This window comes from Panthera uncia (assembly GCF_023721935.1).
Source record: "Panthera uncia isolate 11264 chromosome C1 unlocalized genomic scaffold, Puncia_PCG_1.0 HiC_scaffold_3, whole genome shotgun sequence".
In the NCBI taxonomy this organism is placed as follows: domain Eukaryota; kingdom Metazoa; phylum Chordata; class Mammalia; order Carnivora; family Felidae; genus Panthera; species Panthera uncia.
Window position 1 is genome coordinate 73,338,688 of NW_026057584.1, and position 7,688 is coordinate 73,346,375.

Genomic DNA, 7,688 nt, shown 5'->3' on the forward strand with positions numbered 1-7,688 from the left:
AAAGCCAAAAATTAGTTTTTTGAAAAGATTAAAACATAGATAAATATCTAGTAAGAATGATCAAGAAAAACAGTAAGAAGGCACAAACAGCCAACATAAAAAATGGAAAAACAAATGACATTGTAATAGATCCTTCAGAAATTAAAAAAATCAAAAGAGGATATTATGAACAACTCTATAATAATAAATTTGAATATTGATAAATTCCTAAAAATACAAAACTTACCAAAACCGATACAAGAAAAAAAAAATAGGAATGGTTCTTTGACTGTTAAAGATATTGAGCTTTTTTTTTTTTTAACTTTTTAAATGTTTATTTATTTTTAAGAGAGAGAGCAAACAGGGGAGGGAAGAGAGAGAGGGAGGCATAGAATCTGAAGCAGGCTCCAAGCTCTAAGCTGTCAGCACAGAGGAAAACGTGGGGCTCGAACTCACGGAGTGTGAGATCATGACCTGAGCTGAAATCAGACGCTTAACCAACTGAGCCACCCAGGTGCCCCAAAGGTATTGAGTTCGAAATTAAAAAAATAAACAAATCAACAAACAAAATTCAATTTGCCACAAAGACTACTCCCAATTCATTTGTCATCTTTGATGAATCCTATCACATAAATTAAAAAGAAATACATCAATTTAGATAAATTCTACCAGAGAATAAAGGAACACCCCCCCCCCTCAACTTGTTTTATGTGGCCAGTGTATAATCCTGACACTGAAAACTCATAAGGGCATTATAAGTAAGGAAATTTATAGGCCAAGCTTACTCATGAGCATAGATATTAAAAACCCTAAACAAAATATTAGCAAACCCAATATAGTAATACCCCAAAAAAGGTTCACCATGATTAAGTTCAGTTTATTCTAGGAATGCAAAGTTGATTTATCATTAAAAAACAAAGAGTACATTTCATAAATAAAGGAGAATAATCATGTGCCTACATCAATAAATGGAGGAAACTTATGATAGAATTCAGTTCTTATTATGATCAAAAGTTTTCATAAGCTAGTAATAGAAGAAGACTCTTAATTTAATAAATGGTATCTACAAAATAAATCTAGAAATATCACCTTTAATGGGAAATGCTGAGGCTTTCCTTTATTTTTTTTTTTTTTAAGTGATTGATTTATTTGGAAAGAGAGTGCAAGTGGGGGAGGGGCAGAGAAAGAGAGAGACACAGAGAGAGACTCAGAATCCGAAGCAGTCTCCAGGCTCAGAGCTGTCAGCACAGAGCCTGACGTGGGGCTCAAACTCACGAACCGTGAGATCATGAGCCGAGCTGAAGTCAGGCACTTAACTGACTGAGCCACCCAGTCGCCCCTGAGGCTCTCCTTTTGATTTGAAGGAATGGAAAAGTTAGCTGAATATTTGCTTCTTTTCAGTGCTGCCCTGCAGAGCCTAACCAACGTAGTAAGTCAAGAAAAAGGAGGTATGACAATTGGAAGGAAAAAATGCAATTGTCATCATATTTTAGGTGATATGACTGCCTAAACTAAAATATTTAGAAGCTTCTATGGCTAAATTATTAGCCTTTATAAGTTAATTTAGCAAGCTTGCTGTATAAGAGGTCAGTTGAAAAAAGTATTGCTTGCTTTCATATATATATGATACACTTGTAGGAGCTGAAATGAACTTCAAAGTGTTAGCTACGTCACTGAGCCAAATGCAAAATTTTAGGCAGACTCAGAAGTGGAATTAATTTTAATCTAGTTGCATCTGTGGAAAGAGTCTACCCCAAATGACGTTAACATTCTCTGAAGTTTGTTTTTTATAGGCTTTCTGCAGCAGAATCCTATAGGTATGGTAACTTATTTGAAGGATAACTTTAAGTGAAGTAAGTTATTTGAAGAATGAGCCTATTTTTCTTTTATCCGGGCATATCAGTATCTGCGCACAACTTCTTCCAAGATGGCAATGGACAGCCAGGTCTCATGCTGGAGAAGCCATCACGGAGCGTTAAATGGGGTTTTGTTCTGCCACGCTTCCTCACTGCTTCTTCTCAGGTGTCAGCATCTCTTCGTGAACAGGCTCTCTCTTTCCAAGCCTTCCCTGTGGTGAACCCAAATGTTGTTTATCAGATGGGTAGAATTCCACCCACTAAAGCACATCCTTGCCAATGGGATTTGTGCTATGAACTCCAACCCCCTCTGTCTAGTGACATATGCGGGCTGTTCTCAATGTGCGTCATGAAGATCTGTAGGCAGAGGTAGGTGGCACCTGACACATGGAAACTTTTTTTTTATATTTTTGAATTTTTCTTTTATCATTTGCGCATAATGCTGGGGAAAACAATCATTCCTTAGTTATAAAGGATTCGGGGAGAGAGCTGGCTATTGGGGTCACCTCCCAACCCTCACCTGCCTGATGTACCCTGCTTGATCTTTGGAGAGGTAAAACACCGTATCAGCCTCACATTCTGCAGTTCATTTTCATCCCTCTCATGCGTGATTGTATTTCTACAGCTGCACTACACTAATCGACCGCACATCTAACTGGTAAACAGGGCAGGAAGGCAAGACGTGTCTGAACAGAATCTGGGCCTATAAACACAGCATTTACCTCCACTCTTACATTAATTTAAAAAAAGATTTTTTAACGTTTATTTATTTTGAGACAGAGAGAGACAGAGCATGAACGGGGGAGGGGCAGAGAGAGAGGGAGACACAGAATCGGAAGCAGGCTCCAGGCTCTGAGCCATCAGCCCAGAGCCCGACACCGCGCTGGAACTCATGGACCACGAGATCGTGACCTGAGCTGAGGTCGGACCCTTAACCGACTGAGCCACCCAGGCGCCCCACATTAATTTTAAAAATGTGGTTGATATTGGGGCACCTGGGTGGCTTAGTCGGTTAAGCTCTGACTTCGGCTCAGGTCAGGATCTCACCAACAGGAGTTCAAGCCCCGTGTCGGGCTCTTTGCTGGCAGCTCAGAGCCTGGAGCCTGCTTCGGATTCTGTGTCTCCCTCTCTCTCTGTTCCTCCCCCCGTTTGCCCTCTGTCTCTCTCTCTCTCTCAAAAATAAACATTAAAAAAAAAAGGGTGGTTGATATTATTTGCCTCTAACATCGACACATTTTTAAAGTGGCTTCCAGGAGTCAGAAAATATAAACATGTTTTTCAAACCCAGCAACCTCCAATCAGTTTGGCAGAAAAATGAGAAATGTGTGAGAAGAAAATGAGAATATGATTTTAATAAAAAAAATTCTGTTTTAAAAAAAACCAAACCCTCTTCTAGTACCAGAAGAAGAATAGGAAACTCCCAATATTAGGATTTAGAAAGATCCTCTGTTCAATTAAACCCCGAGGTAAACCAAAAAAACCCTCCAAATATGGAACCTATGTCATTACCTCTTCTTTTTTTCCAAAACGTTGAATCCAAGGTGAATTTCTAAATGATGTGAACACTTTTTTTCAGATTTTCCAGGTACTACTGCAAACAACCATTCATACAGTTTAAATAATCTTGAACGCCTGAAAACAAGAAGGTGTGGCTTGTTATATCTGAACAAGATCATTTTAGAAATCAGAGTGGTGACATTTGACGAAGGTCTAAGGTTGGCAGAATAATGTCTAGAAAAGAAACAGTAGGTTTTGAAAGTATTGGAAGGCATGTGGTTTGTAATGCAAGAGTTCACCACAGATCAGATCACTTGTTCAAATTTAAATTCTTTCCCTTTCTTCCAAAGAAGGTGCGTGTTGATGCCTATCGTCCCGGTTTCAGATTTGGAACTGAATACCACTTTAGCAACCGAAGTACTGTTTTCAAGTTTTGCTGACAACTGTCGGAGTTGGATTATCTTCTCATGTAGTCAGTGGGTTTGCTGTATTAAAGCAAAGGGGTATTTTTAGAAAGAAGAGAAAGGGTCACGTTTAGTACTTTGATTGATCGCGGAATAAATCCCAAGCTTTTCACTCCCAAGCTTTCGGTCTGTCACCGAACAAGGGAGGACGGCCACTTCTGCTGTGTCCTTGCCACTGGTAGACTTGTGACAGTCTACCAATTTGGGAGTATTGTCGAGACTACCATACTGTTTCCTTGGAGTCCTCCTCAATATCTGTTTCCAAAAGGCCAAGTCATTACTTGAAATATCTCTATTTGTTGGCATTAAATCAAGGCCCTATTTCATTGTGTTTCCAATGGCTTAGGGCTTTCTTACTCACATTTCCCTCTTTCTTTTCACTGCACAGCCTTCAGAGCCGCATCAGGCATAGAATATCGACAGTGCAAAATGTGCCAGAATGCTCCACCACATGATTTTTGGTGTTATTTTAAGCATAAATCTGCTTCTGCAGCACAGTCCATCGTGGATTCCTTAAGACTTGTATTTTAGGGGGCACCTGGGTGGCTCAGTCGGTTAAACGTCTGACTTCGGCTCAGGTCATGATCTCCCTGTCTGTGAGTTCAAGCCCTGCATCGGGCTCTGTGCTGACTGCTCAGAGCCTGGAGCCTGTTTCGGATTCTGTGTCTCCCTCTCTCTCTGCCCCTCCCCTGTTCATGCTCTGTCTCTCTCTGTCTCAAAAATAAATAAAAACATTAAAAAAAATTTTTAAAAAAGACTTGTATTTTAGAATTGATTATGATCTACCACCTGAAATCCACACTTAAATATACTAAATTCTTAATCTCCTTTGGCAAATGGTCATCTGCCCCCTTGTCCACAACTCATGATGATTTCCCCAGATTAGGGTCATAGCACGGCAGGCTCTCACTTTGTTCAGAGCCTGCTCCCTTTCCCTGACTCAGCAATGACTCCGCCTGACCTGCTTTACTTCCTGACCCCAGGGGAACACTTCACTTAGCCACTTCTACTGGGGCTCCTCAGTCCAGAAGGTAACCATCTTGGACAAAATCTCATGGACTTGATTTGAACCCATCTACTTTAAGTAGTGATCATTTGGCCTATGGAGAGTTAGGCTTTCTAAGCGTACCAGATGCTGAAAGGACAGATTGATCTCACAGCCGAACTGTCTCCTCTTACAATCCCCCAGATCCTTGCCTTCAAAATTTTCCAAGCAGGAAGCAGATGCCCATCTCTTTGTTCATCCATGTTCCCGGTCTCCATGGGACACTTTACAAACTCTCCAATTACATCATGTCACTAACTTCTGGTCCCCTAAAATCTCCTTAATTTAGCAAATATTTAGCTGGGAAGTTAAATGCCTGTCTGAATTTCAGGCACCTCAACCTTTCTTTGCTCAAGGGTGGGGAGCAGTTCCTTTCTTGTTAGAGAAAGGAAATGAATGACACAGCATTCTCCATTTGATGATCCATCACAAATCACTTTTCCAATTTATTGTCTGCTCTCTATAGGCAGGAGGTGGGTTGTAGTGATTGATAAAATTGTTACATCATTTCTGCCATCTTAAGTCTAGCATAGGTGTATTTAAACATTGTTTCTTCAGAAGGTGAATATGCTTCTTGCCTAGGACTTTCATTATTGGGGCATAGGCAGAATTTCCACAATAAGAAAAGTTCCCTCAACATCCTGCTGCATTACCTTATGGAGTAGTCAGCAGGTTGGCAATTTTCTTGGTTTTGAGAAGAGTTAAGTATTCCTATTTAGCCATTACTAACTTTCTATTCACACGTTTCTGACTAAATTTCTGCAAACTTAATCCTGTGATGTGATTGAATACATATTAAAAGAAATCATGAAATATTTTTTTTTCCATTTATCCATTCCATAAGTCTTTCACTTTGCCAGGATATATAACATGGCTTGCCTCCTATTGATACAAAATATCAATTGGAGTTGAATTGGGTCTAATGCACAATGGCCTTGAAACTGGGAGTCTAAACCTCTCTATGTAGAGTGTAAAGGTGACTGGCTGGGCTCCTATGACTAGGTTTGCACTGGTTTCTTCTTCCTTTTCTTTGCTGGAATGATAGCAAGGGCTTTCTATCAGAGGTAACCCATAGAGTCAAAAGGCAGAAGAACATCCAAGTTCACTGGAAAAGCTGAAGCTCAAATATCAGAAGTAGTAATAAAGTCGAGTCACAGATCCAGAAGACTGGGGGTTAATAAAGATAAAATGAGGGAAGTGATTAGGAATAATTAAGAGGACACTAATGAGAAAAGCTGTAAACCTTTGTAGATATTTAATGTTTGCCTTAAGGGTTTGCATAATACGCACGTATTTGAGTTGGCCTGGTTTAAAAAGCCAGAGCTGACCATGATGGAAATAAATACGTTTTTCTTATTTAAGTGGATTTTTTGGGTGAACACCCAAGATGCCTATGACAATGACACTTAAAAGTTCCTTAAATATCTCTAAGGCTAATAGGCTATAGCCTTGCCACGCTAAGTTCCTGGCAAGTTCTTATTTCTTATTTATGGTAACATAAGCCAATCTATTTTAAACATATGCGCTCTGGGAAAGCAACAATAACATATACAATACAGTGAACCTTGGTGGGTCCAGAAGGTAGATTTTAGTCCACAATGTGAAATCAAATTATGAAGCAGGGAATAAATGAATATCCCCTCTAAGTGATAGATGACAGTCCAGAGCTTATTCCAGAAAAGAGGATGGCACACTTTGAAAATCTTACCTACACAATTGTTATAGACGGGGAGCAGATGAAAAGCAGTAACACAATGATAGCCATGAGAAATAAGAGCTGATTTCAAAGAAGGATAGAGAGCTCCTTGTGCAAAAGAGAAACATATTAGGGACAGTTTACACAGATAAGGCACCCAACCTGTCTCATGAGTTCCTACGTTCAATAATTAATAATCAGAAGGATAACCCTGAGGTTATCATTACAGACGTTTAAATAATTTTCTTTAAAAAGTGGGTTTGGGGGCTCCTGGGTGGCCCTGTTAGTTAAGCATACGACTTCGGCTCAGGTCAGATCTTGTGGTTCAAGAGTTCGAGCCCTGCATCAGCTCTGTGCTGACAGCTCAGAGCCTGGAGCCTGCTTCGGATTCTGTGTCTCCCTCTCTCTCTCTCTCTGCCCCTCTCCTGCTCATTCTCTTTCTCTCTCTCAAAAAATAAACATTATTTTTTTTTAATAATTTGTCTTCCTGATAATGCTAGGCATATTAGATTTTGCTGCTTGTATTCCAGATGATGCATTTGAGTCTTTGAAGGCTTGGTTTGAAACTGACTGGCATATTACTAATAAGGAAAGCCATTAATTAGGAATTCTACTGTCTCACCAACATAAAGGAATAATACTGCTGAGTAGCTGTGTTTGAAATGGCAGTAAAGGGAAGGGGCAGTGTCCAAGGTTTTAACTTACTGCTGCAGTACCTCCAGAGTTAGATCTCAATCTATGAAATCTTTAGAACCAGATTTCTCATTGCCAGTCAATGAGTGGTATTCACTGGATTTTGTGGTATGTGTCTCCATTTTTATCCACTTCCCAGGTTATGGAGTTCAAGAGTAAGGGATAGTTTAGGAAAGAGGAATGGAGCCAGAATCATCTTAGGACTCAGTTATACCTAGAGAACCAGCTAATTTAGGGACCCTCTATTATGATTGTCAGGGCTCCTTGTATTCTTCTCCTCATCATGGGAGGTGCCCTCATAAGACCCTAAATAGTGAGAACCATAGAAACCAGTATCTTCTTTTTGCCCTGGCTGAAAGAGAGCTCACAGCTAAAATCAGCGTTTAAATATGGCAGCCACCTTTTGCTACATAAAAAAAAAAAAAAAAAAAAAAAAAAAAAAAAAAAAAAAAAAAAAA

General features: G+C 39.7%; 1 long non-coding RNA gene across 1 annotated transcript in view; it reads right to left on the bottom strand.

Moving 5' to 3' along the window:
• Nucleotides 1-1,064: 1,064 nt before the first annotated feature.
• LOC125911614 (uncharacterized) overlaps nucleotides 1,065-7,688 on the bottom strand; it is a 68,261-nt gene continuing 61,637 nt past the window's right edge. The window contains exons 6-7 of the long non-coding RNA XR_007454383.1: nucleotides 3,345-3,467; nucleotides 1,065-2,047 (exon numbers count right to left, since the gene is read on the bottom strand). This is a non-coding gene — a long non-coding RNA (uncharacterized LOC125911614). The remainder of the gene's footprint in view (nucleotides 2,048-3,344; nucleotides 3,468-7,688) is intronic.